Genomic DNA, 22,497 nt, shown 5'->3' with positions numbered 1-22,497 from the left:
ATGAGGTGGGCACAGACTATTGCAACCTTTCTACCTATTCTGCCTTATCTCAACTGATCTATTTGGGTATCAGTCCCAGTCCTGTCTCTACCACACAACTTGCTTCCAGTGATGATGCGTAGGGGGTGCATGGGAGTGCACATACACCCCCTGAGAGTGTTGGTGCACCCCCTCACAGCCAGCACTCCCCGCTTAGGCAACAGGCAATGGGGGCAGGCGGGAGCACCAATGCCCCACCCTGTGAGGGCCAGCTGGGGAGTGGGGGCTCCAGAAGAAGCACTGCTGGCACTTCCAGGTGTCCCAATCGTACTTCCCAGTCAGCGCAATTGGCTACAAGGGACACTCTCCCCCCCATCAGTTTGATCATCCATGCTCCCCACCAGTCGGTGAGATTGGCCGCAGGAAAGCCCCCCTCACTTGGTGCAATCAATCATGGGGGGAACCCCGCCCCCCCAGCCACTGACTGGCCACTGGGGGGACACGTGCCCCCCCCCCGGCTCAGGAAGCAGCAGTCACCCATACTTACTTCTCATCTCATCACCATGCTCCTCATGCAGTTTGGTCTAGCCTTGGAGCCTCAGCCTTCTCAATCCAATCCCAATCTGTTTAACAATTGATAGAATCATAGGGCTGGAAGGGACCCCGAAGGATCATCCTGCATGAGCAGAAAAGATATCTGGGGTCAGATGACACCAGCCAGGTGACCGTCCAGTCTTCTCTTGAAGATTTCTAGGGTAGATGATTGCAGCACCTCTGGGGGGAGCTTATTCCATAGTCTGAACACCCTAGTTGTAAAGAAGATTTTCCTAATGTTCAGCCTGATACTATCTTCCAGGAGTCTGTGGCCCTTGTTTCTAGTTTTCCCCCCAGGGCACCCTGGTGAACAGTTGTTCACTGAGCCCCTGATGTATGCCTCTGATATAGCAGTAAGCCGCAATCAGGTCCCCTCTCAGCCTTCTTTTCTTTAGGCTGAGGAGTCCCTCAGCCTCTCCAGGGACTTGCATGGCAAGCCATATGAGATTATGCAAGTGGCCCTTCTCTGGACCCTCTCGAGCTTTAGCACATCCTTGTTGAAGTGTGGTTCCCAGAACTGGATGCAATACTCCAGCTGCAGCCACACCGACGTTGGATAAAGTGGGAGAATCACTTCTTTGGTTTTACTGGAGATGCATTGATTGATGCATGCCAGAGTTTTATTGGCCCTAGTAGCTACTTCATCTCATTGCCAGCTCATATTCATGCTGAGGTCTATTGTTACCCCCAGATCCCTTTCATATGTAGTGCTGGTCAGGTTAGTGATGCCCAGCCTGTAGGTGTGCTGGGGGTTCTTCCTTCCCAGCACTTTGCATTTCTCTACATTGAACCTCATCTGGTTCCGTTCTGCCCAACATGCCAGCCTGTCTAGGTCTGCTTGTATCTGCAGCCCATCTGCGGGTGTGTCTGCACAACCCCATATGTTGGTGTCATCCATGAACTTGGCCAGTGGCCTTTTCACCCCCCTCATCCAAGTCACTGATGATGGTATTGAACAGCACAGGGCCAAGTTCCAACCCCTGGGGTACGCTGCTGCCTACATCTCACCAGGATGACACCGAGCCATTCATTTGGACTCTCTGTGTCCTACCCCACAACCAGTTTTGCACCCACTTTACAGTCCCACGGTTGAGCCCAAAATCTTCCAGTTTTCTGATCAGTACCTCATGGGATACCATGAGTCAAAGGCTTTCTGGAAGTCGAGGTATATGATGTCAACCGCTTTTCTTTTGTCCAGATGATGAGTCACCTGATCATAGAAAGAAATGAGGTTGGTCAGACAAGACCTGCCAGACTTCTTATACTTATTCCTCCTTTCTGTTCAAAATTTTTTCTTCCAGTCTTCTTGCCCAGGCAGTTCATTTTCTTCCCTAACTCCCTCATTCATGTCTCTCCAACCTGGCCTCTAATTGCTCCATCTACTCAAGTATCCCAGCCACACTGGCTCTCTTCCACAGGCACCAACTTTTGTTTTTTCTAGTGAGTGCTTGCAGATGTAAAAAAACAAAACAAAACCCCTAAACCCAGTGCTTTATTTTAAATTCAGTATCTTCCCATGCCAAGCTCCATGCATGCCCAGAAGAGCCAGCATGTTATTTCAACCCAGCTCTGCAACATTTGTCAAGATCAGGCACTTTACTGGGACTTTTTTGGCACTTTTATCTAATAGCTGGTTGAATCAGCTTTAGCTAAAACTGCCAAAAGGCCCCGCTGAAGCGCCTGATTTTTACAGATGCTGCAGAGCCGAGTTGAAGTAATATGCTGCTTCTTCTGGTAAAGCACAGGGGGTTTGGTTTGGTTTTTTAACATCTGCAAGCAGCCTTGGACCTGGCTCACAGGTGCAGAGCACCACTAAATTTTTTGGTGGGTGTTTGAGCCCCAGAGCACCCACAGAGTCAGTACCTGTGCTCTCTTCCCTGGTTTCTCATTCAATCAAAATTTCTACACATCCTGCCAGATGACTCCTTTTCTTAGTCTCTTTATAAGCAACTCTCAGTTCTTTCCTGTGAAAGAAACCTTCTATCACCAAATTGGGACAAAGGAGAGCTTTCTTTGTCAGATAGGACCTTAAAATAAAGAGAGCCCACGCCAGTCTCTTCTCAAGGGAATCACTTTATTGGAAAGCTAAACAAAAGCTTTTGGATCAAGCAATGGAAATGCAAAAAAACAAACTCATGCCTGGGAGCTCTTTTGCTCGTTAGTTGTTCAGTCCCACAACAACTTAGGTCCATTTTTCCCCAACCTCCTCAGAGTTTACAACCACATGCATTTATCTGCACTTTGATTGGATATATACAAATTTCTGTTTCACTGAAACTTTAGGAACTGAACTGAACCAGTACTCTATGATCTTGCAAAAGATATACTTCTGAAAGAAAAGGTTTCTTATCTTTTTCCTCCACCTGAATGGAAAGTTAAGTGCCACCAGTTTGTTTTGGTTAACGCAATGGTGTTCATTGACAAGGCTGCTCTGGTTTTGGGGGGAGGTTTGGGGTTGTTTTTTTTTACAGCTTTTACAACAACATCTAATACATTTGGTTACATGAGTTATTCCTACTAATATGTATAAACTATGATATAATACATTTGGATTATCTAATTTAAGACCTTATGCTCTGTTTAATCTGATCTAATTGAAATGGACATGTTAATTGCTTTCTTTCCTTTACCAAGCTAATTGTTTGCAAAGGCTTATGTTACGCTTGGCTAAAAACAGGCTTTTAGGGCCCTCAGCTATAGCCACACTTCTGCAGCTTAACCCAGAACTTCTGTTATTTAAATGCACATTAACAGCAACAACATACAATTCTGATCTTGATATAGTAGAGGATGCATACAAAATGGAAATGCTTATGCCAAGGTCTCTGCTGTGCTCCTTACACCCTGCACTCTACCTCCTTATCAAATATGTCTTCCCCTCTTCCCACATCCTTCTCCCCATCTCAATTTCCTTTCCATGTCACCCTCATTCTCTCTGACAAGGTCCTAATGCAATTGGTTTCCTCTCCATCCTGGCTCCCTCTTTCCATCTACATTATTTCAACCCTAGCTCCAAGATCCAGTCTCTTTTCCCAAACATTCCCAGTCTCCACCTGTGGTCCCTACCCATTTCCCTGCCTTCCTCCAGTCCTGCTCTTCCCTATGCCTCAGCTCCTTGTCCCAAGCTACCCTATAATCAAGTTTTTCCTTGATAAATCAGACCGCTATTTTTCCACACTTCCTGTGTGACAGCAGGGAGTTATGGAAAACCTAGAAATAGGTTCTGTTACTTTCATTTTCAGTGCTTTCATACCCGTACAGAATGGCTGATGACAGCCATTACAGCCCAATACTGACTTCACCCCAAATACTTCAAATACCTGGTCATTAGGCCTGTGCAAAGCAACTAGTATTCACTTTAGATTCAGATGCAGCCGATTCAGGGGACAGTCATTCGATTCAGTGATTTGAATCACTGTCCTGAATAGATTTCATAGACATTTGGGCTGGAAGGGACCCTGGAGGATCATCGAGTCCAGCCCCCTGCCCCAGGGGCAGAAAGTCAGCAGGGATCATAGGATCCCAGCAAGATAAGCATCCAAATGTGTCTTGAAGACATTCAAAGTGGGTGCTTGAACCGCCTCTGGCAGCAGTCCATTTCAAGCCTTGGGGGCTCGGACAGTAAAGAAGTTCTTCCTTATGTCCAGCTTGAATCAGTCGCGGCGGAGTTTATGACCATTCGATTGTCATCCCTTGAGGCACTCTGGTGAACAGACTTTCCCCCAGATCCTGATGAACACCCTGATGAACTTATAGGTGGCCACCAGATCACCCCTTAGCCTGTGCTTTTCCAGGCTGAAGAGTCCCATAGCTCTCAGCCTGTCATCATAAGGTCCGTCTTCCTGACCTCTGATCATGTGCGTGGTTCTCCTCTGCACTCTCTCAAGCTTCTCCACATCCTTTTTGAATTGTGGAGCCTGAAACTGGACGCAGTACTCCAGCTGCAGCCTCACCAAGGCCGAGTACAACAGGAGAATGACGTCCCAGAATTTGCTTGAGAAGCATCTATGGATGCAAGCCAGCATTTTGCTTGCTTTACTAGCCGCAGCAACACATTGAAGGCTCATGTTCATCTTGTGGTCAATCATGACCCCCAACTCCCTTTCATCTGTAGTGCTAACCAGTGTAGCACTGCCAAATCTATAAGCATGCTGCAGGTTTTTCGTCCCAAGGTGGAGAACCTTGCATTTCTTATTTCAGAGATTCAGCCACCGCCAAATCAGCCAAATCTCCAAATCAAGCATGCCCCATCCCCCACCCCATCTCCCAGCCCTGTCAATGGCTGCCCTACCCAGCCCCAGCCTCCTGGCTCTTTAAAAAAAACAAGCCCAGCACTCGCCAGCTGCTGCTAGGCGGTGGGGAGGACAATCTCCGTTGCTCCCCACTACCCTACACTGCATGGGGGGCTCTGCCATGAGCCCCCAGAAGCCCTGATGGCCACTGCAGCAGCCAGTGAGTGGGGGCTTTTTTTAAAAAAAAATGTATAAAGAACCAGAGGCTGAGGCTGAGGCTGGGCAGCCATGGAGGGGCTGGGAGAACAGGCAGAGGTCAGAGGGCACTCAGGGAATCTAAGGGAGCAGGCAGGGGATGGGGCCTGGTGGGGGTCTCCCCATGGTTCCATCTTCCCTACTCCAGCACCCCCCCCCCGATGCCCCCTACTTACCGGCACAGAGCCCGGGTCCAGCTCCCTGCAGTGGCAAGCGGCAACTGCCCAAATCTCCAAAACACTCCAAATCTTTTCCAAATCAATTTGGAGAGCTTTAAATCAATTTGGACCTTTTTACTGGTCTCCTGATTTGATTCAGATTCAGAGATTCGGCCACCAAATCAGGGTGAATCTCATCCAAATTAAATCAGCACGTAAAGCTTCACACAGCCCTACTGCTCATCTTCTCTCTGTTAATGTACATGCAAAGTCTGGGCAGCGCTAGAAGTACTTGAGCTTGCTCAGGGAGATGCAGAGACTTTAATTAAAAACTAGCAAGAATTGATTCTGAAAACTGTGATTTTTCAAAGGCTTGTAGGGCTCGGCCAAATTTGGGCAGGTTTTTGAGTGTAAACAATATGCATATCCTTGCCAAATTTCAAGTCCCTGCACCAAAACATGGCAGCACTAGAGTTTTCCAAAGAAAAGGTTGGCAGAATTTCAACAACATTGACAAGCAGCATATTTTCCCTTACATCATTTTCAGAGGCAGCTGAACTGTTTTTGTTAAAAAATTCCCAAACAATTCATACTGAGCCAAGTCATGGAAATGCATGGAAAATTTCAGCTCAAAGAGTTAAAGTTTGGCAAAGTTGTAAGCAAAAAGTTGTTATATTGGGAAGCATCAGGAAACTTTAAATATAAGTAGCTCTACAAGCTCCAGCCCCTTATTTCTTCCCTACATCTGAAGTAGGGTACTTTTTGCTTGTCTAAAACCTCTCCCAACTCTACAGTTGGTCTGATAAAAGATATTACCAAAAAAAAAATCTTAAATTCCTTAGGCCTCCTAAGAGATGTAGGTAACATTTTGAAAAATGTTACTTAATATAGGCTAGAAATACCATATTTTCTCAAATACAAAGTGAGGTGTTGCCCCTTTCCCCCACCCCCAGTCAGTATGACGGGAAAAGCCCCTCACCTTACAAATGTACAAGGAAACCTTATTAAATACATTGTCTATCGTTAAACTGCTGCCAAAAGCAACATGTGCTCAGTAATAGAAACCAGCTATGAAGCTGATTAAATGCAGTGAACACTGGGCATGACTATAAAACAAATGACCCATAGGGGAACTTTTTTTTTTTTGGGGGGGGGGAGGAGGAATTTTTCTGTGTTCAAATTAGCTGACAGTTCCAAATCCTTTCAACTGAGCAACACTCAATTGTTCAAACACCATATGTGACACTACAAACAGCAAGTATCCTCCACCCCAGACGTTTCAGCCCAAATCCATTGGCAGCATCCATGTGCAGGCCTAAGCCCAGAGGCTTGGGCTTTGGATGCCCCCGAGTCTCACTTGCCCTTAACCAAAGGCCACAGGAGCAAACTGGGGAGGAGTCCCCCATTTCCATTAAGTAAGCATGTAGCTGAGATCCTCCCACTAGAAACCATAGCTGAGATGCATCTTTCTTTCCCATTTCCAATTATTCGTACTTCTTCACCACCCTTAAATGTCTGGCAAACATCATCATATGGGGCCCCAAACAGTTCACCTAGAATCCCTCTGTTGCCCCTTCTCTCAGCCTGCTGCATATGATTAATATGGCCCTGCCTTCCATGAGTTGAAGCCGAACCAGGTTGCCCCGCACCTCATCTGCATATAAATCTTTGGAGGATCCCAGGACTCATGATAAGAACACCTAGTTCCAGTCATGAGTTGGGGCAGGGGAGTGCAAATTAGCACATGGATCCTTTGGAAGGGGGGCGGATATCTGGGATACATACACATATTGAGTAGCACTAAGCTGTGGGGTACCGTGGCTTGCAACCCTGCTGACTCTGCTGGGCCCCAGCCCAAATAACTATATAGTAAATCAGGAACGTTTCAATTTTGGACTAATATAACCTATATATGATTGTACTGTATTTAAGTAGGTACAAAAATCATCTCTCAGCCTTTTGGCTCAGGATCAAGTGTTTTGGCCTCTATCAAATGGAGGCATCCAAATCCCCAGACCTCTGGGCCTGGGCTGCACATAGGATGCCTGCCAATGGATTTGGGAGTATCTGAAGTCCCAGGGTAAAAGCATGGGATGAAGGATGCTCTCTGGCTATAGCGCCATACAGAGTGTTTAGAATGGTTGAGTTCTGCCTGCTCAGTCAACGCCTTTTGGAACAACTGAGTTCTGCTCAATTGATATGATTTGGAACTGATTTGACCTAGAACACAAAATATATTAATAAAAAAAAGTAAGTAGTGTGCGGACCGGGAGCAGTCCGAGGCCCTTTTTTCGCGTGGCGGGCTGTGGCCAGCAGCCCGGACACGCCGGGTCGGGGAAGGCAGGCGGCATGCTAGAATTAGGCACGGAAGCTTAGTGGTTGATTAAAGATTATTTTACTTACACCGAAGATGGTCGCGGTGCAGGCAGGAAAACTTGCTTGAGTTGCGGTTACAGACAGAAAAGAAGAGAGGCGGACTAGAGTTCCTTCCACGCGAACCTTCTAGCCCAATCCAGTTGAAGGCTCTAAAACTGCGAGCCCGTCGTGTCAACCGAAGAAAACAACTCGGAGAAAAGAGCTCTGAATACACTCACACGAAGTTTGCTAGGCTCTGTGGAACTTGCACGCAGGGAAGAGGGGTTCGTCGAAGGATTGCGCTCGGCAACAGGGAGAGGCCAGAGGCTGATCAGACCTCTATAGCCAGCTCTAAGGCACACGCGCTGGGTCCGATAGGCTCCGCAGTGCACCTAGAGTTCTCCTCAAGATGTTTACGGAGTCCCCCCTTGCAGGGTTCTCCTCCAGAGATCTCCAACGTGGGTGGAAACCGCTCAAGCCTCTTATACGGCTAGCAAGCCAATTGCTAGCCGCCACATGGGAATAATTTAGAACTGGCCAATAGTGGGACACAAATTTGCATGCGGGTGGCGGGAACTCCTTTGCACCGTGCATTTCTCTTTTGCAACCTAGAAATGCACCCTGCAAAGAAAGCTACGAGTGGCAGGAAGTAATTTAGCAGTGCCGAAGCGCACACACATCAAATCACACCCTTGGGTTGTGACAAGTAGGTACAAAATTCTGTTTAAAAATGTATTTATGGAATACCTTTGCTAAAACTTGCAGCAGTTTCAAAAAAGGCAAAATGCCTCAAATGAACTAAGTCTATAGGTACCTGTAATTTCCCTTTATGCAAATGTTATCCCTTTCTTCCACGTGCTTAGAAAGAGCAGGGTTTGATAGTAAGGAGAAGAAGAAGGAAAGGGGCAGAGGGCAAGGAGGCTACCCAACCCCCAGATTTATTTTCCCTGATGTAGCAGTAGGAAGGTTAACAAATTCAAGGGAAACCTCCAATAATTAGTTTATATACCTGGAAAATTATGACACATTTATACATTTTCCATATATAGAATGGAATAAAATAGAACCTAATTACTGGGGGTCCTTTTATATTCAAGGTCATTTTACGCTCAAGTAAATGCAGTAATTATTTATGAATGGGCAGTACAGACTTTATTAGCAGAACCTTTTTCTAAAAAAACTAATGATTTATGCAACAGAACTAGATACTTGAAAACAAACTTAGTTTGCAATTTCCAACTGCTCTCTGGGGTATTTAGCCACTTTACCTTTAAAATCAACCAAAGCTAGAAGACTCAATCCCCTGAACTGCTCTGAAAATTCTATCTTGATTTTGAAGATTACTATCCCTTATATAATTACTTCTCAGTTGTAATTCTCATCTATCAAGCTTTGTTGAACAAGTCAATATTTTAAAAACAAATTTGATGTTTAAAAAGCCTGTAACATCACATCTGTTTTACAACTAATTAAATTGTGTTTCATTTTTTAAATGGAGTGAGATTTTCATGGAGTGGAGTGTGTTTCATTTTTTAAATGGAGTGTGCTAGCAGTCTGTGATGAAACAAAACCGATTGTAAATTAAGCCAAAGACAAGCAAAGATGAAGTATCAGATGGTTCACAGAAGAATCTAGGAACAGATTTATCCCCACACAACAGGAGAGACCCTATACGTAGTCATAGGCAAATTTACCCTGCACACCAATAAGCTTTGAGAGACATTCTGCTTTTTGGAGGTAGAAAGCTTCCCCACATTTTCCCTCAGGTAGTGCAGACCCCTACTATTAACTGTGTCCAAATAGCACAATCTAGCACAAGTCAAAGATACATGAAAGAATAGACTGGACAGAAAGTTTACATGAACATTAAAGGATGAATGGAGAGGTTCTACAGACATACTTGGCCTGTGTCGATGCACTTCTGTCAAACGTCTGGGCATGGATAGACAAAAAGTTACACCACTTTAAGGGAAGTACTTGCTGCTCAGAAGCATATATTAGCTAATCCAGTCTAACCGTTTCATCTATCTGCTCCTATCCTGCCATAAAAGAAGCTAAAATGAGTTGACTTACCTTTAATAAAACAAGTAGTAAAATATTGTGATTTAGCTTCCATGGAGCAGATAGAGGATTCCTCTGAACTGCAGTAAATCCTTTCCCTTTTCAATCAACATAATTGTTTTGTCTGTCCAAACTCTTGGACTCCATTAAAATTATGATCTGTGAAAGTGCTATGTTCTTCAGGGCATATTATTAATGGTCCTTTTCCTGTCCTTATGTTTTAAAATAAGAAGACTGTTTCTAGCAGATACAGAAGGGACTCCAGGAAATGGTATATCAGGGGATCACTGCATGGGTTATAATAAAAGTTGCAAAGATGTAAGATAATGAATTAAAAAACAGGTTACCAATAAAACCAAACCCTGTGCCAGAATGTTGAGTTTGGCCTTGCTTATGTACAGATTTCAACCTTGACCCTGGGGTGAGAACCATATAAAGAAATTCTATACTGCTTCCTCAGTGTGCCAGATGTCATAACAAATAAGCATGGCCCTGCCCTGCCTACTCCTGTTCTTTGCACACCAAATCCAAAAATAGACCAAAAAACTGGCTTCACAAAGCCCTTTTACACAGCTCATGTATGCCTGAGAGTATACAGCAGGAGCATACAGCGGGGCACCCACAGCATCACTTCCCACCTCATTTCCAGTTTTGGTTCATGCATCATGAAAGCAGGTAAGTAGAGCATGTTTTTCTGCCTTCTAGATTATCACTCTCTCTCCATTGATGAAGAGATATAATGAGACTGGCAATACTTTGGGCTAAACTCTCAGGCTAGGGACAGACATTCAAAATGCCTAAGGCTGAATTGATTCAATCTTTGCAGGTTAGTCTAACCTGGATGGGCTGAATCAGTTTGTAACCATACAGACAACCCAGAAATGCAGGCACATGCCTGCAGTGGCTCAGGCTAGAAGCTGGGGGATGCTAGAACAGCTCTCCCTTCCCTTCCACAGTGCTAAGCCAGCAGGATGCTCTGATTAGGGACAGGTTCCCCTCTTCCCTTCTGACCAGCCCAGCAGGGAATTCATAACACAGTGTATATCACCCCATTAAGAAAACAACAGAGGGATATTACCAGCTGCCTGTTGACTCTAACTTTGTCCCATCTGCCACAGCACATGATCTGCTAGCTAATGTGGTCTGCTAGCTAATGCTGAGAGGTGTAAGACAGAGGGGACAGGAGAAATCCTGCTTAGCAGGGAGTGGGAGGGGGACAGGGGGGGAGAGCAGAGGGAAGCCAGGCAGACACCTGTACTCTCTGCTGAGATCCAGCCAGAGAGGAGAGGGGAGGGGCCAGTTCTGCTGTGGAACAGAGAGCCCCATCCAGCCCAGAGAGCATGCCAGGATGCTGGGGGAGTCTGGTTTAACTTAAACCAGCAAGGGGTCTGGGAAAGACATTGCATAAATCAGCTTGAGCCAAATCAGTTAAGTCTGATACTACATTCAACCAGGTTTATCTCAACTCGGTTTCAGCCATTTTCAAACTGGTTTATTTACACTGAACGTCTGTTCTGTTACAGGTTTAAACCAGTTTCTGATCACTTAAACTGGTTTATGTGTAATGTCTGTCCCTAGCCTCAAGGTCTGGAAACAATGTTCTCAGTTGACAAAATAAGTATACCAAATCAGCAAGCTGAGCTTGACCCTTACCGTGCTCAAAGCAAAGATCAAGATCCACATCTTGGTGCAGTGTTTCTGTCATTAGACATGAGTGCAAACTAGCTAATTATAATCAGTAACGTAATCATAATCAATCTATAACTAAAAAGGGTCCTCCACAAAAGCACCATATCACCAAAAATATGGTCTTTACTGGACTTCAGTATAGCTTCTGATCATTTTTCTTGTAAAATGCATCCATTTTACTCTGTTAATGTACTTGGATCACTGTAGTTCAACTGCAATTAAGACAAGGTCATAGCAAATGTAATTTATTACATTTAATAAAAATAATGAAGCTTTAATAATATAAGCCTTTGCTACATTAGTATTATAAAACATATGGGTTAGCAAGTTATAACAAAATATATCAACACCAAAAAATCTCTCTGGGTAGAATATTATGATTTAAATATTCTCTAGTGATTTTGGGAACATGAGATTTTAAACTGACAAACATTCTAGAAGAGCCTGTAAGAAGTCTCAAAATGCATACCACAAAACTTAGTGGCCTCCTTTTTCTAATGTGACCTGATATTTTGGAGTCCTATATCCCTATATAGAAATTAGGAGCTACACAAACTAAACTGAATGTTACTGGAGCCATCTGCTAGCAGCACCAATAAAAACATGGCAGCCTATACACATTCAGGGAAGCTGCTTCGATGTGTTATGATTACAGTGCATTGGAGCAAACTCAATTAATCAAGTCTGTTTGAGCATGGTAATTACCATGCTCCAGCAGACTCCAGCATCATGTATTTCAGCATCCCTGCACTAAAAAATGGCAGTGGGGGCATGTGATGGGGGACCTATTCAGGACTGGGTCTCACTATCAGCCTGCCCGCCTGCCTAGGGCAGTCTGCTCTACCTTTCCTGCCATGACTTGCTGGTTAATACACTTGATGTAAAAATGTGGGAGGCTGCCAATTTAAAGTCCCAATGCCTGAGCCAATATACACAGCTCTGACCTCTCTATACTGTGTCCCATACCTTGCAGATGGTATCATATGTCATTTATAACTCCGGCCTGAAGCCAGGCCAAACTCTACCATTTGCTGGGCCTCTCACATTCTACTCTCACATGCCACCCTCTCTCCCAGGGCCCCATTCACTCCACTCCCTCTCACTGGGTATCATTCACTCTGCCTCTCACTGGGCCACTCTCAACCCACTCTGCTCCATGAGCAGCCCACTTGGGCCATCAGGTTTACCTACTTGCACTTCAGCCAGTCCCCATGCAGACCTTCGTGTCGCTCAAGCAACCCTACTCTACACGGCACTGGCCTTATACCTCACACTGGGCTGAACTCTGCCCACAACCCCTCACCAGGCAAGTCGTCCAAGTTCTCATTCTAGTAGGGGTTGGCTCCAGTGCAGCCCTTCAGGTTGCCCAAGCAAAACTACTCTGCACGCACCTGGTGCAGCCCTTCAGGTCCACCTGTGCAGACCCTACTCTACACCCAAACACACAGCCCTTCATGCGCCACCATGCACCCTACTCTGTGTGGGCCTCCATATGATCTTTCGTCCCTCATTGTGGCCCCTTTCTGCCCCCACACTGGGCCTCGGAGTCTTACACCCCACAGGCTCAGGTGTCCACAGATGTGCCTGACCCTCACTTTCTCACATTCTGATCTTAAAATACCCACTAGGTAGTGGGAGCTGGGGTTATAAGGTGCCCCTACCCACCTTTCACTAGGGAGCATAGGTGGAGGAAGAAAAAAAATTTGTGGAGGGGCTGAGCACATGCAGGTAAGTCTACAAGGGAAGGGGCAGGAGAGGGAGTAAGGCTGGGACTGGGGCAGGGCAGGGCAGGGCGCAGGATGGAGCCACAGCTCATGCAGGGGGCACAGGAAGGGGGTGGCAGCTCCCACAGCTTCACAGGCCACAGGAGGCCACATGGTGGATCTGCATGGGGCAGGGCAGGCTGCCACTGCTAGGGATGTGCCAGGCTCTTCCTAGCAACAGGGGCTGGGCTGGGCTGTGCTTGCGGCAGGCACTAGTGGTGCTGGGGGGGAGGTTTGGGGGGGCTACAGTGAATTTTGGGGTGGCTATAGCCCCCTCCCAGCACTGCCACTGTCCACCCCAAGCAAAGCCTGGCCCAGCCCCCTCCGCCAGGAAGAACCCAACACAGCCCTGGCCCCAGCCCATAGCTGCAGCCTGCCCTACCCCACAGAGATCTGGGGGCACACACACCTCCATGTCTCCCAGGGTGCAGCAGGAGCTGCACCCCCCAGACAAGCCACTGGCAGCTCCATCCCATGCCCTGCCAGCTGTGCAGTGCCTGCCCCAGCCCCATTCCTTCCCTCACCACTGCCTCTGCACCTCTCCCCACCCCTGCTGCAGCTGCCAGAAGCCCGTGGCTGGACTGCCATGCCTCTGGAGGGGCTACGCCCCATTAGGGCCTCCCCTGCCCACCCTTCCACCACCTATTCTGGGGAGGCAACTGGCCTGGCATTTCTGGGGAACTACCTGCCTCAGGAAGTCCCAACAGGCCACCTTTCCCCAGCAGTGTGCATTTTTCAATCATACCCAGGACCAGGAGCCTCCTGCCATCCCCATAGCTCCTGTCCTTATCTGCAAAAATGTTCTAAGCTGCAGCTCAGCTGGGTGGTATTCTTCCAGATGCCAGCAGCAGACTGCTGGCTCAGCCCTGAGGGCCTGAGCTAAAATGGCCTGAGGCCACTCAGCCCTCTCCTCCAATCCCTTGGTCCTCCTGCAGTCATGTAACCACCTCATCAGAGCTGGCCTCATCAGAGCTGGGCTGCTCACAGCCCTTAAGGTGGCAGGCACCAGAGGTTCTCTGCCACAGTGCACTTTAACTAAAGTTCATTGAATGAACTTTAGTTAAAGCACCCCTGCCACCATTTTTCAGTGCAGGGATGCTGATACAAGTGATACTCTGGGTGCTTTTATTAAAGCAGCTCTTGGAGCCACTCTAATTAAAACATCTCCCCTCTCCACCCCTCACTCCTGGACCATGTTTATAAATGCCCTAAATGCCTTGTGTTGATTTAAGCCTTTGTATTTGCAACTATACCTTTTTTATTCAACTGAACCAACTGAGCTGTCTCATTACCAATGAGAGATGAGAGATACAGGTAGAATCCTGCCTGGCAGGACAAATTATGCTGAGGGGAAACCAGCACGGGTTCGTAGCAGGCAGATCATGCTGACTAATCTAGTCTGTTTTTATGACAAGGTTACGAAACGCCTGGACACAGGAGGAGGGGTGGATGTCGTATACTTAGACTTCAGGAAGGCCTTCGATACGCTATCCCACCCCATACTGGTGAACAAGTTAAGAGGCTGTGACTTGGATGACTACACAGTCCGGTGGGTGGTGAATTGGCTAGAGGGTCGCACCCAGAGAGTCGTGGTGGACGGGTAGGTTTCGACCTGGAAGGGTGTGGGCAGTGGGGTCCCGCAGGGCTCGGTCCTTGGACCGATACTCTTTAATGTCTTCATCAGTGACTTGGACAAGGGAGTGAAATGTACTCTGTCCAAGTTTGCAGATGACACAAAGCTATGGGGAGAAGTGGACACACCGGAGGGCAGGGAACAGCTGCAAGCAGACCTGGACAGGTTGGACAAGTGGGCAGAAAACAACAGAATGCAGTTCAACAAGGAGAAATGCAAAGTGCTGCACCTAGGGAGGCAAAATGTCCAGCACACCTACAGCCTAGGGAATGACCTGCTGAGTGGCACGGAAGTGGAAAGGGATCTTGGAGTCCTAGTGGACTCCAAGATGAACATGAGTCGGCAGTGTGACGAAGCCATCAGAAAAGCCAATGGCACTTTATCGTGCATCAACAGATGCATGACAAATAGATCCAAGGAGGTGATACTTCCCCTCTATCGGGCGCTGGTCAGACCGCAGTTGGAATACTGCGTGCAATTCTGGGCACCGCACTTCAAGAGGGATGCAGATAACCTGGAGAGAGTCCAGAGAAGGGCCACTCGCATGGTTAAGGGCCTGCAGACCAAGCCCTATGAGGAGAGACTAGAGAACCTGGACCTTTTCAGCCTCCGCAAGAGAAGATTGAGAGGCGACTTTGTGGCTGCCTAAGTTCATCACGGGGGCACAGAAGGGAATTGGTGAGGTTTTATTCACCAAGGCGCCCCCGGGGGTTACAAGAAATAATGGTCACAAGCTAGCAGAGAGCAGATTTAGATTGGACATTAGGAAGAACTTCTTCACAGTTTGAGTGGTCAAGGTCTGGAACGGGCTCCCAAGGGAGGTGGTGCTCTCCCCTACCCTGGGGGTCTTCAAGAGGAGGTTAGATAAGCATCTAGCTGGGGTCATCTAGACCCAGCACTCTTTCCTGCCTATGCAGGGGGTCGGACTCAATGATCTATTGAGGTCCCTTCCGACCCTAACATCTATGAATCTGTGAATTGCCAGGAACAGCTATTTATGGTGAGTACCTCAATGTCACTGTTACAGATTAAGAGGTCCAACATTTGTCCACTGGCATTCTGATCACCATCTGCCCACCTGTGCTCTAGATCAAAAGTTCCCAACCTTTTTTTTTATTGAGTACCCCTTCCAGATTTACCAGCTGCCCACATAACCCCTACCAGCACATGTTTTATATTTTAATCCCTTAAATGCCATTTATTATTATAATGAAAATTAAATCCACCATTACACAATTTATCCCACGTACCCCCCAAAAATGCCTTGCATACCCCCTGGCTACATGTACCAAAGTTTGGGAACCCCTGCTCTAGATCTTAAAAAGTTCCCCTCTGCCCCTAGAAACCTATTACTTATATAACAAATGGGGTTGGAGAAAGAGTATTAACTGAGGATCCTACATCTTTGCAACCTGAGTGTAACAGGTGGGCGTCCTGGGGCCAGTCAGTCGCTGACCCGTTGTAACAGGGTTCCATCCCCAGAGTCATTTGAGAATGCCTGGAGGCATCCCAAAGTCTTTTTTTTTTTTTTTTTTTAAGTAACTTCAGGAAACAAACTCCCCTTCACTCGCCTGCCCGCATATTGATGTTTCTTTGGGTTCTCAAAAGAAAGGCTGCCCCAGGGCTTCCCAGATCTGGTCTTTGCTCTCAGACACCTGCAGGTAAGAAGGGTCTGCCCCTAAGGACTGTTTGCACAGCTCCATACCACCGCTTTACTGTGCCCCACACTTCATGGGTGTTATCTTCATCCTTTGTCCACTCTGTTGGGGTCCCAGCCAATGCAGCTTCTGCCCCTTTTTATGTAGCTAAGCTGTCCTGCTCAGACCAACAGAGTTGGGGCCAGCTTTGAGGCACTAGCTTCACTCAATCTGCTCTGGGCCCCTGTCCCTGTGTGGATGAGCCCCCTGTGCCACTAGGCCCTCTGGCCCCTGTAGCTGCACCTCTGTGGTGCTGGGCTCCCTCTGGCCCCTGTAGGTGCTAATGAGGCCTCCACCTCCTCTACAGCCTCAACCGCAAACCACCGGATTGAACTACAACATAAATACTAAGCTCCTGGGCTTTAACAATGGTGCTTTCACTGGCAGGGCTGCTTCAGTTTCTTGGAGCCTTCAGGAGTCTACACTCTGCCACAGCCTGAGCTGGCCCCTTGGCTGGCTCAGCCCAGGGCTTATATAGTTCTGGCCTGAGTTCTCATGTAGCCATGTGATCACCCCAGTCAGCTGACTGGCCTGCAGGGCTACCCTTTAACCCTGCTCTGCTAGCAGGCCATGCTCTGAAGACTCTGGCCTTAAAGGGGCCACTCTGCTTCCTACTAACAGGGCTAGGGTTCCCTGTTACACCCACCTACTTGTCTCCAGGCTAACCACCCACCTTGCTTGCTTGCCATGCCTTGATGATAATGATTATAAGATGTTAATCAGGTGGGAGGCTTCCCATTTACTTGTCCTGATGCGTAGGGCCTATGTACATGGATTCAACCTCCCCTATATCATGTTACATGCCTCGCAAATGGCACCCAAGGCCTAACCCCTGGCCTTCTTAGGCAGCCAAGTTCTTCTGTACCCTTCTCCCTCTAGGGTATGGTGCCCCAGGACCTTTGGCTACACTGGCCCTGGCCTGACCTTCTAGGCCAATCAGAACCCATACCCCCGGTTCTGGGCATCCCTTGCAGTGGGCCCCTGGCCCTTTTAACTGTTCTGGTCCTGGCCCCAGCATTGACCAGTTGAGGGTCCATCCAGTCAAGTTGGCTAGCAGCTTGCCTTCTCTCCCTCACACTCCTCTGCCCTTTTGCTGGGCTCTCAGATGCTTGAGCTGCAGACCTGTCAATACCCACTCAGCTCAGGGCTCTGTCAATCCACAAGGCTGTGGGGGCTGGGGTTATAAGGTGCCCCTTACTCGCCTTTTACTGGGGAGGCAACTGGCCTGGCATTTCTCAAGACTACCCTGCCATGGGCAGCCCCACCAGACCATCCTTCCCCAGCAGGGTGTTGTTTTTGATCATGCCCAGGACCTGGAGCCTCCTCCTTCCCCATAGCTCCTTCCCATATACTTCCAAGATGTTGTGAGCAGCAGATCCAGCTGGGTGGTGTTCTCTCCACAGCTGCAGCCAGCAAACTGTTGGCTCACCTCTGAAGGCATGAGTTAAAATGGAGGCTACTCAGCCCCACCTTCAATCACATGGCCCTCCTTCAGTCATGTGACTGCCTCATCAGGGCTGGCCCACACCTGCCAGCCACCCTATTGTCTGCTTTAAGCCCTTAAAGTAGCAGGCTCCAAGAATGTTCTGCCACACTGAGGCTTGGAGTTGAAGTAGCTGTGCCAGTGCTCTCAGATAAATCACCTTTGCTTCTTGCTGACTACCCAAGTTGATGTACTGTGTTCCTTTACAGACCATTTTGAAGAATACATGTGCCAAAATATGCATCTCATAGGAGGGATGCAGAGAGGAATTGGGAGAAACTTGAAAATCCTTATCCTTTTACATTCATTTTTTGATCATGACTATTTTGAATTTCAAAAACTTGTCAATGAATATGTTCCTATTTTTCTTTTTGATAGATTTAACTAACTGTTAGATGACAGGTGGTCAGAATGCCTGGACAGCTGCCTTGCGGTTATAGTTTTAAAACTCCTAATTAAAAAAAAAAAGGCTGTATAGTAAGGTGGCAGGAGTCTGCTTAAAGTACTTGATCCAAAAGCATTTATTCTAGGTCAATAAAACTGAAGAGTTATTACCACTTGCTTGCTATTTGTTGGATGTTGTGAAATTGTTTTGGTCCAGTTCCTGGTACTGGTGTCCATATTTTTAAAATGATCATTAACACAAGATACACCCATTACCACCTAAGTAATTCAGTTACTATGCTGTCAATCTGGGACAGACTCCATGAACAATAAAATCACAGGAAAAAAATAAAAGAACAAAAATCAAAACATTTCCTAAATGTAGTTTGAATATTTTGTAAAGGAATAAATCCCTTACACTCTTTTTACCCTGTGCATGGTTCAAGAAAATAAACAATTGTAATGACAATCAAATATGTCATTTTTTATCCCCAAAGCAATTAATATTGCTTCTTATTCATTAATGACTTTGGTAGAATTTCCACTTTAATAAAGATAAAAAATTAATCCACATTTCATCTACCTCTTTTTTACTGCTTGACCTTCAAGAGAATCAGTAAGGTCTTTAGAGGAAAGACTGCAAAAGAACTGGCTAGCATAATAATTTGTTTCCATGGCAGCAAGCTCCAAATTCCTACTCTTGAGACCAAAAAGCAAAATGAAATCTAGATGCTTGACAGTTATTTCCTACTGAATGCTCAAGAAATCTATCAAAGAGCAATATAATTTACTTGTATCTTGCTGATGTCTGTGGACCTATATGCCTTCTCCAAGTCTGAGCCAATACCATAAGGCTAGCAAATGAGAAGAGAAATAAATACAAAAGAAGCTGTTATTGTTATGGTTTAATTGTGGTTTAAATCTAATGAATTCAGCAAATAAAAAGAGGCTTTTTCTTATTGATTCTATATTTTTAGATGTCGAAACAAATTATGTTTGTATGTATGTCAAAAAAAAACAAACCCGAACAGGTATAGCCTATAGAACTGAAACAATAACTCTAGGATACGTGATGTAGATAAACCACAGCAATATGGCACTTACAGCCCTAGTTTAAAATGCAGCCATGGATGCCCTAAAGCAGAATAGTTAAGTAGGAAAATGCCTATCTGTTCACATGGCCTGAACCCAGAAGCATGCTCTAAGCACATCTAAGACCTACTACTTTTCAGTTGTCATACATTTTAGTTTTCATATAAGGCCTTCAGTGCCACAAATAAGATAGAGTGCAAGAGAAGAATCAAGGTTGAACAGGAGACAGAAAAGACAGACAGATAAGCGACAAGTAATGAACTACATAAGCAACTGATCTGGTACAACTACCTAACTCCCAGAGAGCATGCGTCTGGGATCCCAAGAAACACACTCATCTCCAGTCTGCCTGCCAGAGCCACCACATCAGACAATTAGGCACCTATGCTCTTCTTCCTCCCCTCTCATCCATATCCAACACCATCACCCCAATATAAAGTCAAGATATCCTCAAATCAAAACTCAGGACTTTGTTGGAGAGTAGACTCTAAGCCTGTCATGGCTCTGTTATGGGGCAAATCAAAATCCTAAATCCCCTAGGTGTGATAATGGCATATGTGAATATGTCAGAATTGGGTCCATTTGTGATACAGTAAAGTCTATAAACATCTTATGAATTTCCCTACAGTGTGAGAAAAAACTAAAAAGAGGCAGCACAGGAAGATCAATGATTCACAATTCAGAAAAGTCAGAAACAACAGAAACAGAAGCTTGACAAAAAATAAAGTATCCCAGTTGGGAAAACAAATGTATTTATCCCGGTTTCCAGTAGGAGAGATCCCTTTTGCAGAAACATAATATTTTCAAGCTAAATAACAAAAGTTTATTCAGATAAAATGCTTGGACTTTTGCATTTCTAACAGATATTATTAAAGTCACACACCATTGGTTGTAACATACCATCCTTCCCTGGAACCTATACAGAAAATCCTCAAACAATTGCAACCCATGCTAGAAAAAGACCCAATTCTTAAAGAGATCTTTCCAGAACTGCCCATCCTAGCCTTTAAACAAGCCTTTGAACCTCACCAACCTCATCACCAAAAACAAACTTCCTATGGCCCAAAGCACACCAAATGAATCCAGACCATGACAAGACAAAAGTGTAAAATATGCCAACACATCTCCATCATTCTCACAATAACTACACCCCAAAACAGAAGCATCACCATTCCTAGATCTTACACCTGCACCTCCAGAATGTAAGGCATCTCATCTAGTGTGCTAAACGCCCTGATGGAAAATTTGTAGGAGAAACCAAACAACTGCGTACCAGAACGAATGCACACTGAAAATCTATCAAAGACAAAAATATCCAATTACCCATTGGTTCACACTTCTCACAAGACAACCACTCTCTCTCCAATCTCTCAGTCCAAATCCTCAAAGGGAATTTACAAAACACCTTTCATAGATGAACCTACAAACTTCATTTCATAAATCAACTGGATACAAAAAATCATGGAGTAAATATAGACATTGAATTTATGGCACATTATAACCTGCCTGCAATATACCAGCTACATTCTATCATCAGTTGTACATTCTTCCTTTCCCCAATCCCCATTTGTCTCTCGCCTATTGCCTCCCATTCCCTCAGATCCTCACTGCCATGCATTTGCATTTTTACAGACCTGCATTTTGCATATAGGCTTCTATTCTACCCAGGAGAACACACAAACACCAATGCTCTCCTTGTGCCTGAAGAAGGGTGTTTGTGCCCAAAAGCTTGGATAGAACAATTTTTCAAACTATTTAGTTGGTTAATAAGAGATATCACAATAACCCAAAGAACCCTGTATGCCAACAATCAGAATGGCATTCGACCCACAACTGAGCTGGTAAAATGTTGTCTCCAGACTCTCGCCATTTCCCCATGATTTTTGAAGAGAAAAATTACTTTCAATTGCTTTCCACTCACTTTCAAAGATGTTAACCTACTCTTTGGATTATACACCATACCAGCAATGTCAGATTTCTCTCTCTGTCTCTCTCTCTCTCTCTTTTAACACAGTCTACAAGTACTTTGTGAAACTCACTAATACAAAGTATCACAGAGGTACCAACCTTAGTAGGCCAGATTCAAAACAAAAACCTTAGTAAACAAGCTTTATAAAACATCCACATTTTCAAGGGATACAAAATTAAAATGCAAACCCCAGTTTTTTGAGGCAAACAAGTTCAAATGGAAATGGATGTCTTATACCTGGAATATGCATCCTAGCCCTGTCAGAAATAAGATATTGGAATAGGTGGGTTAGTCATTTGGTTTGGTATGGTAATCCCAACTTTTCTGTTCTTACAGCCAAGTGCTTTACAGAACTCAACCATCAAATAGGTGACTATTTTAAAAAAGTTAAAATGAAATAAATATACAATAGAAGAAAGTAATTTCAGTTATACTGTAGGCAAATATTCTTTGTATTAAAATGAAAAAGGGAGCAATGTGAAATTTAGACCACTGTCATAAAAACTGACTTAAATTAAAACATTTCTGAGATGTCTGGCTATCCTTTCAATTATTATGTAAAGTCAAAATATTTCTATACTTCAATAAATGTTTACCTTTGAAATAGCATTTTTAAGTCTTCCCACCAATCCTGAAAGCCTGTAGACACATCCTTATCCTTAAACTTTTGTAATCCATGTGATTACTCACATGATTAAATGCATACGTAAATGTTTGCAAGATCAGGGACATGGAGACCTATTGCATGCACATAAAAAAATGTTTTAGCACTCAGAAAGAAAAACATTATCTTTAATGATAAGGCCAAGCACAGCAGTTTGTATCACTGCTTTTTACCCTGGTGTAAGAGATAATATTCTTATGTTATTGTTTTACAAGGCAACAATCTGCTTCTGAGAGCAAGAGTTTGATATTCTACTCTGCTACACACAAAATCTTACCATCAGAGTCCATATTTTTTCAGTTCTTTTTCATTTCTATTTTTAAAGATTTAGGACTGTGAAAAAATAAATCATTAGCCTACATTATTCAAAATGTGTTTAATTTTAAAAAAACTAAAATCAAGCAAGTAATTAATCTGCATTGCTATCAGCCATTTTTCAGTATTTAGTGTTAAAGTGCAAATGCAGTTCAATGGATGTATCATCTTTCC

At 45.2% G+C, this 22,497-nt stretch overlaps 1 long non-coding RNA gene across 1 annotated transcript in view; it reads right to left on the bottom strand.

The window, feature by feature from the left end:
* Positions 1-22,003, bottom strand: part of LOC109283577 (uncharacterized) — a 61,762-nt gene extending 39,759 nt beyond the window's left edge. Inside the window, exon 1 of the long non-coding RNA XR_002090800.2 lies at positions 21,941-22,003. This is a non-coding gene — a long non-coding RNA (uncharacterized LOC109283577). The remainder of the gene's footprint in view (positions 1-21,940) is intronic.
* Positions 22,004-22,497: the final 494 nt, after the last annotated feature.

This window comes from Alligator mississippiensis, chromosome 5 (genome assembly GCF_030867095.1).
Source record: "Alligator mississippiensis isolate rAllMis1 chromosome 5, rAllMis1, whole genome shotgun sequence".
In the NCBI taxonomy this organism is placed as follows: domain Eukaryota; kingdom Metazoa; phylum Chordata; order Crocodylia; family Alligatoridae; genus Alligator; species Alligator mississippiensis.
The sequence above is the reverse complement of the archived record's forward strand: the minus strand, read 5'-3'. Positions and strand labels throughout refer to the sequence as shown.